Source organism: Ursus maritimus, unplaced genomic scaffold, assembly GCF_017311325.1.
Source record: "Ursus maritimus isolate PB19 unplaced genomic scaffold, ASM1731132v1 scaffold_13, whole genome shotgun sequence".
NCBI lineage: Eukaryota > Metazoa > Chordata > Mammalia > Carnivora > Ursidae > Ursus > Ursus maritimus.
Window position 1 is genome coordinate 1244367 of NW_024423675.1, and position 14515 is coordinate 1258881.

Genomic DNA, 14515 nt, shown 5'->3' on the forward strand with positions numbered 1-14515 from the left:
GGGCTGCAGGCATTTTGATGGAAAACCAAAATATTCAAAAAGCACATTCCAGGCTACACTGAGTTTTAAGTCTATTTGAGGAGAGAAAACAGTGAGAGGGATCAAAACTAATTAGGAGGGGGAAGGTTTCTTGGCAGAAGTCCAGACAAACTTCTCGAACTGGCTTTGTTCATGTCTACATCAGACATGTAACTATTTTTGTGTTTGTCGCAGTTGAAAACAAGTAAAGGGACATGTTTTTAGATTGTTCCCATTGTGGAGATGTGTGCTAATTTCCGGTAAAGATTATTATTTGGTGAAGTGCAATAGCGTTGTAGGGAAAAAAACAATTTTCTTCAAATTCAGTAGGATAAAACTTAAATTCTGAGAACCCTATATAAACTAATTCAGAGAGGACTTGTTTATATTGGCCAGTTGTGAAAGAAAAATATGTATTTTTTTATTATTTTTTTTCATTTGAAAATTCATTTTTTTTAATAATGATTTTTTTATTATATTATGTTAGTCACCATACAGTACATCCCCGGTTTCCGATGTAAGGCTCGATGATTCATTAGTTGTGTATAACACCCAGTGCACTATGCAATACGTGCCCTCCTTACTACCCATCACCGGTCTATCCCATTCCCCCACCCCCCTCCCCTCTGAGGCCCTCAGTTTGTTTCTCATAGTCCATAGTCTCTCATGTTTCATTCCCCCTTCTGATTAGAGGGCACTCTCCTGCTTCAGGGATAGGGAGTCTTCCTGTGTTTATACTCCAGCCCAGGAGCGCTCTGAACCCACCTTCTTGGGGGAAAAGTGCAGACGACTGTTAAGTACCACAGTGCTCAGCACCAACACATGTCAGCATCTACTAAATTAAAATGAAAGAAAACCCCAGCCATAAATACTTCAAAAATCTATCCACCCTAATGTAACATCCTTAAATTATTCATCACCAGCTTGTGTTGGTGGCTTTAAAATAAAAACTTGGACAGCACTTTTCAGTAAATTAAAAAGTACTGTTCTTGAGCAAGCCTTCAGTTGATCTGCTTACATTGACCATTCTTCGATTTCCTAATGATAAAAGTACGATTTGTTGACAGTTGTAAATGGACTACACTCTCCTCAGTATTTAGCTCCCTGATACTGCAGGACTGCAGCAATCCCCATTGATTGATTGCCAACTGCTGGATGTAATAACATTTATACAGTGCTTTACACTGCTTTTTTATGTACCTTCTTCTCACAACAATCCACGAGAGTGACAGGATGGGGGTGGTTGTTGTTTTATAGCTAACAAAAGCTATGTATATATTCGGGTGTTTACATTTGTGAAGCATTTTAAAAACATTGATATTTGATCCTCACAATGACTTTTGAAAGTAATTATCATTGTCCCCTATTTATAGAATGGGAAACCCAGGCTAGGGAGGTTTAAGAATTTTCCCCAGAGCACACAGCTAATGACAGAGCCAGTGTTCAAAATATTACAAGGCATAGGCACGTGGATGCAGAGATGGAAGGTTGTTCAGCATCGAGTACACTAGGAGGCTCTAGCGTGTGCCACACACGCTGAACATGGTCCACAAGCGGACTCATTCATTTTCACAGCCGTCTGTGAAAGGTACAGACCAGTAACACAGTCACAGACAGGTTAAGTCACTTCTCAAAGTCACGTAGCTAGTTATGGTCACAGCCAGAGAGTGTGGGTCTTCAGTCCACACTTTTAGTCATTAGTGTGTTCAGCCTGAACATCAAAGCTTTGGTGCCTGGTTGGTACTCTGCAAGTGTGTGTCTTTGTGGGTTCTGTGATGAGGACAAGAAGAACGTGGTCTGTCCTCTCTGTCATGCATGATTTTTGTCTCATAGAAGTCAAAGGAACTTATACCTAAGATTGTGGTATCTGAGTTTTCGGAGTCATCCACCAGCTTCAAATCTGAGCACATACCATAGGGGAACAGAAGGAAACTGTCTTCTGAAGGGATTCACTTTATGGCCACAGTTAAGCATGACCCCTTTGGCATCAGTGACACAGTGAGTAACATGAAAAGAAAGCAGACAATGTATTTTTGGTTTGAAAAAAGGAACGTAGCTTCTCAGTCTTCAACCAGATTGGAAGAAATTAAATTATCTGTGTTTTTAATATATTCCTTGTCCACATTGCTGTCCCTGCTCCCACCTCAATCCCAACCAACAGCTTCCTTAGAGTTTTCAAAGCAATTTGGATCCACCAGAGGACTCCTTTCCCCACTCCCCCAAAGCGCTAATCATCACCCTGTCATAGGGGTAGTCACAGGGGATCCTATCAGGACAGACTTCCTGATCCCAGACCCCCGTTTGCCACTTACTTTGTAGAGTCTGGAGTCAGCACCAACCGTGGCGGGAGGGTCTTCTTTCACTTCTCTTCTTCTCACTCGGCTTCACTTCTCCCAGGGTCACACTGAAGGAACATCATCTTTGCTCTTACCTAAATCCTTCACCCTGTTTTGATCGCCTCAACCAATAGTTCTTCCTAGTTTGAATGTTTCCCAGATAATATACCCTGAGAATTAGAGTTCAAAGTGAATTCATAATTTGCCCTAAAAAGCAGGAAAAGCTGATGGTAGACTAAAAATGAGATGTCACTCACATCTCCAGTGCCACATTCAATGGGACCTCTCAGTAGTCTCTTGTTTCTATGTCACTGATAAGGATGATCCTGATGGATTAAAAAATGACACAATGGAAAATATAGCAATGGCCATTTCTGAGCATGTGCTGTGTGTCAGACAGGGCACTAGCTTCCTTACTAAACCTTGTCTTATTGAAACCTCACAGCAACCCTGTAAGATACCTACGAGGACCCCCATTTTGAAATGAGGAGCCCGAGACTCAGAGAAGCAAAGTCACTTGCTGAAGATCACAGAATTGTTTGACTGTAAGCCCATGTGTTTCCCACAATTACAGCACGTCAGCCTGATTTAGTGCCTGTGTAAACACCGAGTAGCCGCTGATGATGCGTTGCTTTCAAAATACATTGGAATTGTAGCAGGGCAATTCTGAAGTATTGTGCAGAACCCTGACGGTTCCAGTGGCCATGACTGAGAGCCAAGAATGAAGGAGAGCAGACCTGGAGAAATTTCCCCAAACATGCTCAATGAGCTCTCCCAGATACCAAACCCCAAGGGTAAATTTATGGAGGGGCACACTCCCTCCCACCATTCCAAAGTCAAGGACAGATTCCCCCTAGGGTTCCAGACAGAGATCAATTGCCTGTAGCTCAAAGGTGAGAATCTCCAAGTCAAGTGAAAATTGAAAGTGAGGTATGTTTTTGAAATCTCAGTGGGAGCCTTACTCCAGGGTTTTCTAGGGAAACTTGATTGAGACTAAATTGGGCTATTTTCAAAAAGCAAGATTCCTTGAGTGAACCTTTTTTTTTTTTTTTTTTTTTTTTAGCATAACGTACCTTGAGAACACTTAACTCTCCTGGTATCATTTACTTTGAGTACAATACCTAAAGAGACCATTATAGACCTTGGATACTAAGCCCATGTAAGTTATTAAAATTGTAAACATTTTGGAGAATTCTTTAAAGGAGAACTTAAGAGTGCATTTTTCTTAGTTGTCTTAGATGCTACCTGTATAATGGAAGTGCGTGCAGTTCCCATAGTTTCTGATATTTAGGAAGCTATATGAATTCCTGGAGGATCCTGAGAAATGACTTCAATTTAGTTTTCTAGAGTCATTCCACCAAGAAAAAAAAAATCTTGTTTTTGGAGAAAACAGATCTGTAGGCTGGAAAACAGATGCATAGTTCCACTAGGAGAGGTGGAAAAGCCCCCACCCAGCTTAGTCACAAAGCATAGGAGTTGGGCTAGTTAGTAATCAGTGGACCTTCATGTTACAAAGAAGTCACTCTAAATTGGATTCCACTCGACCTATTTAAAGCTCATTTAAATCTATTTCCTTTGGGAGGGCTGATTTACACGGACACCAGGTCGACACCATTCAGCAAAACTTAGGTTCCCTTACAGATCAGAGGAGTTTGACATCCGTTTGCCTCTGCCACACTCTTCTTACTTGGCTGAGATCATCCAGAAAAGGAAAGAAGAAGGCATTACCATATCTGTTGTCCACTTAGCTTAAGCCAGGCAGCGAGTGAGCACCTCCCCCGCGTTCTTCCACTTCGGCCTCACAGCAGCCAGATGAAGAGTTTAGGCAATTTGAGGTTAGGTATTCTGCATAAGGTCACAGTATTTGAGAAGTTGGGATGCATTCAACCTATTGCTATCTGATTGCAAATTGCAGGATTGAAAATAAGTGGGTTTTACTCTAGTGAGTCCCCAGTACAAACACTTTAATATTGAATTGAATGAAGTTTAAATTATCCCTTTGTATATAGCAACTGCATGTTGGGTCTTAAAATTTTTGAGGCTCCAAGTCTGTCAGTCTGCTTTTTAAAAATTCTTGGCCATATGTGTTATTTCCTATTTCTCCTAGCTCTATTCCCTTCTTACCTGTTTTGGGTGTCTGTTTCCCGCCACTGGACTACAGACTAGAGGACCGTCTACTGAGGACCCGTACAGACTCCAGAGCCAGGCAGTATCCTTGACATATCACTTTATTATTCTTTTTTTAGATTTTATTTATTTATTAAGAGAGAGAGAGAGTGAGCATAGGCAGGGGGGAGGCAGAGGGAGAGAGAAAGGCAGGGAGCCCGACTTGGGGTTCAAACCCAGGACCCTGAGATCATGACCTGAGCTGAAGGCAGACACTTAATTGAGCCACGCAGGCACTCTGATGTATCACTTTATACTGCACCAATACTTCTTGTCCCCTCACTCCCAACTCCGGGTTCCCAAGCAGAACTCTTTATATCACTTGTCCATTTGAAGGGATATCATTTAATTGCATAATAGAATTTTATGAGTTATAGATTTCAATTAGAAATCTCATATTTCTAGAATCTCTACAATCTAGAAAATATAATATCTAGAAACATGGGATACATATGGAGACACATGGGCTATTAATGATCACTTTTGTTTATTCAACATGCATCAGGAAGCAACCTATTAGATGTCAGGTATTATGTTAGGTGCTTGGGTTCTTGGTACATGACATAGGTGGTAGTCTTTAATCTCGGAGAAGTCAGCCAAGTGAACGTTGAATACATGTGTTATAATGTTGTCAAGGGCTGGAAACGCAACAATAATGTGCCCATAGCCCCATTTCCTAATTCATGTTATGCCATACTGGCAGGTGTTAATATTTACCCTGAGTCGCCTTCTAGCCTGATATTCTTGCTTAGTGCTAAGTCCTGTCCACATTAGTGAAGGAATGGCTTGATGCAAACTTTGTTCCCAGCAAAGTGACTTCTACAATCCGAAGGATAAATTTTCCTAGTTCTCACATAGTTTTGTTCTTTTCAAGCCGTCAGGTGGCCGAGAGTAGATGGTTGTTTCCTCTGTTGTTTCAGGTCAACAGATTCCTATCTGATGAAATATGATCTCTGGGATCTCTGAAATCCAAGGAGAATTGCAGGCTCTGGGGAAGGCCTCAGGAAGATACAAAAGAAAATCCTGCAACTGTGGTCACTCAGTTCCAGGCCGCCCCAGAGGCTCATGGTCTGGCTTCACGTTCTCTGGTCTTACAGATACACTCACTGGATTTGGCCAGGGAGCATCAGAAACATAATGGGTGAATTGTGGAGGCGCCTGGGTGGCTCAGTCGGTTAAGCATCTGCCTTCGGCTCAGGTCATGATCTCAGGGTCCTGGGCTGGAGCCCGAGTTGTGTCTGGCTCCTTGCTCAGCGGGGAGTCTACTTATCCCTCTCCCTCTCCCCCTGCTCACGCTTGCTCTCTCTCAAATAAATAAATAAAAATCTTTAAAAAAGAAAACATAATGGGTGAGTTGTGAGAATAAACCCCACTGTTCTATTGCTGAGGAATTTAGGCAAGCCAGTCTCCAAGGGGTATGTCCATGTCACACCCTGTGTCTCATCTTTCATACCCTGAGAAGACTCTCAGCAAATAAGTAGTATTTGGTAATTGTTTACTTGAAGTGTGTATCTGATCTTGACTTTATGACTCACTTTAACTTTGGAACATAACATATGCACAATATATTGTTAAGAAAATGCCGGAATTATCACTCATTTTGGTTTGCATTTTATTCCTTAATTTCTGAATAATTAATTAAAAACTATTTAGTATTCTTTATTTCCAAATAAGAGGTAAAAGAAATAAAGGAGGTTATTATTTAAATCCTTAATTGAAAATAAAAGATACCTCTTTGTATTCATATGGTCTTGTAGCCTCCTTGGATCAGGTAACAAAGGCAATCATTGCATACCATCATCATAATCTCCCCATTTCTCAGAATTCTTTTTTGTATTATCTACCTGGTATTTGATTTAAATAACTTTTTACTTAAGTAAACATTATGCTTTGAGAAGAAAGAGAGAAGGCAGGAAGCATCAGTGGCCTCACAGAGAGTGGCAGGGCTGAGCGGAAGTGCTAAACCCGGAGAGAAGAGGGTCTGAGCAGGTAATGATGACTCCAAGGGCTAAGAACAAGACTGGGCAGGAATCTGGTAGGGATGGGTACAGAACCTCAGCAAAATGAATTCCAGCCTGAGAAAGAAAGGTTGGGCTGGATACAGAGGTGTGAATAGAATTTGGAGGTTAGAGAGACTACAGACTATGGGAAACAAACTGAAGGTTTTAGAGAGGAGGGTGGTGAGGGGACGGGCTAGCCTGGCGACGGGTATTAAGGACGGCATGTATTGCACGGAGCACTGGGTGTTATATGCAAACAATGAATCATGGAAGACTACATCAAAAACTAATAATGTACTGTGTGGTGACATAACATAATAAATAATTAATTAAAAATAATTTGGAGGTTAGATGGTCAGGAAGTTTTGAGGTTGATTTGGAGGAACCGGAGTAATGGACCGAAGTTTGACTGAGGCTGTGAGCACCTGAGGAATGAGTGTTCAGTGCTGGGAGAAGAGTGAAAAGAAGGTGTTGATGCAAGTTGAAGAAATAGGAGGCTGGTGGAAGCATCAGGCTGGGAACTGAGACAGTACCCTGAGGTTGGGTTGAAGAACGATGGCCTGAGAGTGAGAGCAGAGAACTAGGGAGGAGGTTAGGTACCAGGAAGGCTAAGGAAGAGGGTGAAGAAGGGTACAGAAGTGAGTGCAAAGGGTGGGGTTGCCCTAAGGAGGAGCAAAAGCAAGAGGGTCGGTTGCAATGGGGAGGAGGTAGGGGTTTACCCTGGAGAAATGGACACAGAGATTAAGTGCCTGCCGTAGCGGTATGGTCTCCTGAGACTGCAGTGTACAGGTCAACATCCACTGGGGTAAGCGACATGTTCATGTACCACCCAAAACATCTCTCAAAGAGCGGNNTGGTACAGCGCTCTCTCTCTCTCTCTCTCTCTCTCTCTCTCTGTGTAGGTGTGTGTGTGTAGGTGTGTATCTCAAATGAATCCTGTAGGATGAAAACTACGACATCTAAAATGAAAAATACCCTGAGTGGGATTAAAAGGAAAAGATAAACTTGGAGTTATAGCAATAGAAATGATCCAAATTGAAGCAGAAAAAAACAAAAAACCCAACCAGACTGAAACTATTAACAGAGCCTCAAAGACCTGTGGAATAACATTAAAAAAAAGCCTAACATACATGTATTTGGAATCACAGGGGGGGAAAATGTGGGAGGTGCAGAAGAAATATTTGAGGAAATGATAGCTGAACATTTTCCAAATTTGAGGAAAATATAAAGCCACAGATCTATTAAACTTAATAAACTCCAAGCAAAAAAATAAAGCAAACTGTTGAAAGTAAGTGATAAAGAAAAAAAGCTAAAATGCAACCAGAGAAAAAAAGATATTTTACCTGAGGAGGAACAAAGAATGACGGCGGACTTCGAGCTTCTTAGCAGAAACGAAACAAGCCAGGAACAATACAGCAACATCTTTAAAGTACTGAGGGAAAAGCAAAACCAGTTAGACCCAATGAAACCTTCTGCAAAAATGAAGGCAAAATAATGACTTTTTCAGACAAGCTGAGAAAATCTATTGTTAACACCTCTGCAAGATAATATTACAGGAAGTTCTTTAGGCAGCAGGAAGCGATAACAGATAAAAAATTGGATCTACGTAAAGGAATAAGGAACACTGGGAGTGATAAATACATGAGTAAAGGTGAAAGATATTTTTCCTCATTTTAACCTCTTTATAATTGACTAAAGAAAAAAATAACATGTTACGGGATTTATAACATAAGTAGAAGTAATATGTATGACAACAGTTACACCGCATGGGAGGAGGGAGATGGAAGCTACCCCAGGAAGGCTCCTACACACCTGTGTCAAGCCGTGTAATGTCTGAAGGTAGACCGTGATAAGTTAAAGATGTACAGCGTAAAGCCTAGAGCAACCACTGAAATAAAAGGTGAATAAGTGTAGCAACTAAGCCAATAATGTATTCCATTAATACTCACAAAAGATATTCAGTTAATCCAAAAGAAGGCAAAAAATGAGAGAAAAAGAAACAAGAGGTGATATTAGTAGAAACCATATATCAATGTGGCAGATTTACTTACATTCAGTGTAAATGGTCCACTCTAATTAAAACATAGAAATTATCTGATTGGATAAAAAAGTAAGCCTGGGCAGCTCAGTGGGTTAAGCATCGGACTCTTGGTTTTGGCTCAGGTCATGATCTTGGGGTGGTGGGATTGCCCCAAGTCAGGCTCTGTGCTCCACGTGGAGTCTGTTTGTCCCTCTCCCTCCCCCTGTTTGCTCATGCTCTCTCTCTCTCTCAAATAAGTAAATAAATAAAATCTTAAAAAATAAAAAGCAAGGGGCGCCTGGGTGGCACAGCGGTTAAGAGTCTGCCTTCAGCTCAGGGCATGATCCCGGAGTTCTGGGATCGAGACCCACATCAGGCTCCTCCGCTATGAGCCTGCTTCTTCCTCTCCCACTCCCCCTGCTTGTGTTGCCTCTCTCGCTGGCTGTCTCTATCTCTGTCGAATAAATAAAATCTTTAAAAAATAAAAAATAAAAAGCAAGACTCAACCATATGCTACCCATAAGAAACCCAAGTTAGGTATAAAGACACAGAGATAGGTTAAAAGTAAAAGGATGGAAAATGACAATACCATGAAAACACTAGTCGAAAGAAAAGAAGAATAGCTATATTATTAACTAGCGAAGTTGATTTAAGAACAAGCAATCTGGGGCACCTGGGTGGCGCAGTTGTTAAGCGTCTGCCTTCGGCTCAGGGCGTGATCCTGGCGTTCTGGGATCAAGCCCCACATCAGGCTCCTCTGCTAGGAGCCTGCTTCTTCCTCTCTCACTCCCCCTGCTTGTGTTCCCTCTCTTGCTGGCTGTCTCTGTCAAATAAATAAATAAAATCTTTAAAAAAAAAAAAAAAAGAACAAGCAATCTTACCAGGGGAAAATAGGGACATTTCAAAATGACAGAGATTGATTCATCAAGAGATCATAACAAACCCACATGTGTATTCACTAAATATCAGAGCTGCAAATTCTATGACACAGAAACTGATAGAATAGAAAGAAAAAAATAAATGAATCTTCAATTATAGTTGGAAACTTCAACAATCCTCTCTGGGTAATTGATAAAAAAAGAAGACAGAAAATCAGCAAGGATTAGAAGACATGAATAACAGTAGGAAGCAAATTGACCTAATTAACATTTCAAATATATATGGAATATTCATGAATAAGGACAATAAAATGAGCCAAAAAAACAAGTCTCAATAAACTTAAAGGGATTGAAAGTATATGAAATATATCCTTTAAATTAAAATAGAAGTAACAGGAAGATATCTGAAAAATCCCTAAATATTTGGAAATTAAACAACTTCTAAAGAACCCATATATCAGAGAACAAAGCATAAGTTAAATTAGAAAATATATTTTGAACTAAAAAGGCAAGCCACAAAATGAGGGAAAATATTTGGAAAATATATATTTGATTAAGGTCATTAGTGCAGAATATATAAAGAGCAGTCACAGTTCAATGAGAAGACAATCCTTCCCCACCGAAATTTGAGCCCTTTACCAAAGAAGATATATGAATGGCAATTAAATACATGAAAAGCTGTTCAGAATTAGTATTGGGGAAATGCAAATTAAAACCACAGTGAAATTCTCAGCTGCTGCGCTCTGGCTCCTGCTCCTCCATCTCCTCTCCTCTGGGGCCCTGCCATCATGGGTCCCTGACCCCACTGGCTGCTCTCCACCCTCTTGCTACTCCACACATGCCAGCTGCACTTCGATGCCAAGCTGCTGGGCACCCGGGTCTTCCAGATGGGCCCTGATAGTTCCCAATACAACATCACCTGCTCGGTTACGGTACCACCAGAAAAATAATAAGTAGTGGAGGACCTAGAGAAGTTGGATACTGCATATGGTAATTTTGGCCATTCTGGCCATCTCACCATCATTTGCAATTAAGGCTTTGAGATTGTGTTAAATGACTACAAATGGTTTGCCTTTTTAAAGTTATTAAATAGAGCATCTGTTGAGGGGTTGCTTGAAAAGACAGCCAAAAACTGACTTTGAGGCTAAGAGGCAGGGCAGCATGCAGCCGTGGGGCCTCTCACAGCCACATTCCCTTCTGGAGTCTTTAGGTGCATGTTTTAATGTTGAGGAATCCTAGTGGCCTGCCACCAAGGCAGCTGCCCTCCTGAACATTTCCTTGGAAAGCCACAACTGCCATTTTGAAATGGGAACAACCAGAGACCACACAGGAAAAAGAAAGAAAAATCTGGATGTCAGGTGGCTTCACCATTCAGCCTTTGAATAAAAGGAACAATAGGCAACTCAAGTTTTTTCTCTTTTGAATATTCCATTAAAATGATTTTTCCAAACTGATTAGGATTTGAATTTTGTGTTTTGTTCATAGTGCAAATTTTTTCACAGTTAAATTATCTTCCTGTGTGCCTTCTTTCTCTATTACCTTGAGGAACCCCAGCTCCTATTGTAAGAAGAAAATGATGCTTCAGGATATTTCACAATGCACAGATATGTTACAGGTGAGAGGGTGGTTCTGTGAAGGGCGTGTTCTGGGGAACAGTCTTTCTGAGATAAGTCACACTGCTAAAGGGTATCTTTTTGCAGATCATTGGCCTGCAGTACCCTGGCTGGAAAGACTGGGTGGTCAATACATTTTTGTTTGTTTATTAGGTGCCAGCTTTGTGCTAAGAACTTGACGTACTTTACCTTACAAGAATCCCCCAAAGAAGATATTACTAGCTTCATTTTACAGATAGGGAACATGAGTCTCTTACATTGTTTATGCTCACAGGGCATCTAACTGTAAAAGTAAAATGACAAGGGATAGTCTTTCAAGCCTGAGGACCTCCCTGAGGCTAAAGAGTGAAAGAAAAGCCATTTCACAAAGAAGTAATGGTACTTGGAGTGACATTTCAGTGGATTTTCTGGTGAGTCCCAGTTCATAAGTATCATGGATGTTAGTTTAATGGAATGGAATGTGCATTGCGTTGGCTTCTGTTGAAATTTCAGGAGAATTGGCTTAAAGCTTATGTGTCCTTTCCAGATTAGGCTACTCTTTTTCCTTTCCTAACTCAGGGTCCTTTCGTTCAAGACAAAAAGTTACCTTTTGTAGTCCTCCAAATTGGAAGGAGAGCTTTGTAAACTTCAAATTAACTACCAATTAAGTACCCCTGCCAAGCTGACTTCTCTTAACTACACTATTGTTCACACTGACTGCTATCTTTTCACTCTTTTCTATTAAACAATGGACTTTCCCACTCAGTTGTTCAGAACTGATTAATACCAGCATTAATAAACTGAAAATATGGGGCCATACATAGCCAATGTTTTCTGGGAGGGCATTTCTCTTGTATCTTTGCTCGAATGGAGGAATTTCTAGATACCAGATTTTTATTATGATTTTTTTGGTTCGGATCACTTTTTATGACATCTGAGAGGTACCTGTCTGCTATTCTGGGAAGGTTATGTCTTAATAAAGGTCAAGTAGCCATATACCTGACTACTTCTACCTGGATACTTCTTCCATCCTACCTCTGGACCTGGTAATTCATCACTCCGACCTTGATGCCACCTCTGTGAAATCCTCCCCAGTTCTCTGCATTCGTGGGAGAAATGCCATTATGTTGGTTCACTTGTGCGTTGCGGTCCCCTTGCTCAGGTTGTACTATGCTAACTGCTGTACTATGCTAACTGTGATCTGATAACATCTTCATCGTCTTCCAGACTGGGAGCTGTAGGTCTCCTTGTGTATCTTCAGAACCTAATTTATAAGTGTTTGGAAAATTGACCACACTTCTCTTGTCTTTTCAAAGACTTTTCACAAGTAATATCAGTGTACAAAGAATTAATTCTATAGGATTCTAGAAGCACAAATCAGGAATAATGCTGTGTTTATATTTTTGGTTCTTTGCTCTAAAGAACATCAGGTTACCTGTCTCCTCTAAAAGAGTTGTGTATTTTCAAACTGATTTTCGGGATGTAAATACTGACAAAGCAGCTAATATGTGTAAGAATGTATTTGATATGGAATTTAATATCACCTCTACTAAAGTCTTTTTGTTTTTTTCTATTTCTCTAAGCAACTTTGTGTCTAAATGTTTTGATTATGGAAAAGAAGAGTTGATGGTCAGAAAGTGGAAGATGTTTGTGTTAGGAGATGCCATAAGACAATACTGCTTAGCATTCTCTGTCATAATTGTTTGTCTTCTCCTCTGGTCTGTAAACTCTATAAGGGAAGATATCAACTCTATATTACTAACCATTTTATTCCCTGTGGATCGCACGATGCATGGTAAATAATAGGACTTCAACAAACACAATGAAATACCACTACACCCACATCCACACACTAATGCCTAAAATTTAAATATGAACAATACCAAGGGTAGACAAGGATATGAGTCACTAGAACATTTACCCATTGCCGGGGGAAATACAAAATTGTTCACACACTTTGAAAAATTATTTGGAAGTTTTCTATAAAGATAAATATAACCTTATTAGATGACTACATGATACCCTATGACCTAGAGGTCATATTTGTAGTACTTACTCAAGAGAAATTAAAACATATGTCAAACAGGGATTTGTATTCAAATGTTCATAGCAGCCTTCTTTGTAATTACTTCAAACTGAAAACAACCCAAATGTCCATCAATTGGTGAATAAATAAATTGTGGCATACCCCTGCAATGGAATATCACTCAACAATAAAGAGTAAACTTACTGATACATGAACAACATAATGAGTCTTAAATGCATTATGATACATTTACAAATTCATCCTCAAGGGGCTGCCTGGCTCATCGGTTAAGCGTCTGACTCTTGATTTTGACTCAGGTCCTGATCTCAGGGTTGTGAGATCGAGCCCTGCGTTGGGCTCCATGCCCGGCATAGAGCCTTATTAAGATTCTCTCTCTCCCTCTCCCTCTGTACCCCCACCTCTCTCTCTCTCAAGAAAAAAAAAATTCATCCTCAAAAGACAACTGCTATATGGTTTAATTTATATGAACTTTTAGAAGAGGCAAAACTCTCATGACAGGAAGGACATCAGTGGGGTTGCCAGGAGCCAAGGAGTATGGGGCAAAGAGGTCAACTGTAAAGGGGCAAAGGGGAATTTTGGAGGGTGATGGAAATGTTCAATATTATCATTTTGGTGATGATAACATCACTGAATACATCTTTTAGCATGTATCTGTGCACACGATTAGTGAATTTTATTATGTATATTAAACTTCTATAAAGCTGATTTTAAAAAATCATTTATAATTACCCTTTTAGGAAGAACCCTGCACATGTTTCCATTCTAGCATCTCATTTGTGCCTAGTAGCAGCAGAGAGATCTGGAATTCAGCCTCCTAGGAGTAAATCCCGGTCTACCAGCTGGTAACTGGCTGGCTTTAGACAAATTGCTTATTAAACCTCAGAGTTTTTCCTCCACGCAGTGTAGATGATCATTGAACCTGGATCATAGGGTCTTGGTGAGGATTCAATAGAATGTTTAGCATAGCTCCTAAGAGAAAGGAAGTACTCCAAATGTTAGATATTTTTCATCCCTATAAAAATGAGCCCACAAGACACATATGGTTCTGCATTTCTCATGCAGATCCTAAAGCCATTTATTCTAAATTGTAGGATGTACCGATTTCATTATATTTCCTCAGTCTTTTTATGTGTTTGTGTGTGCATTGTCTGTGTGAATTATAGTCTGTCTACTGCTTGTAGATTTTAAAGTATATTTTGTCTAAGATGGGTAGAACTTTTTTTATTCTAGCTTTTAAAAATTTAATCTTATGAAAAGCCTGCTGACAGCTATTTTAAAATTCTTTTACCCCTTTCATCCTGTGGAGTATGTTTACTGACTACAGATGTTAAGCACTTCACTAAGGAATGGGAAGCAGCAAGATAGAGTATGTACTTCACCTGAGTGGTTGCATAGAAACCAGTTGTGTCTCTGAACCTTTAAGAACTCAAGTGGAAAATATACTTAAAAATGTGAAGG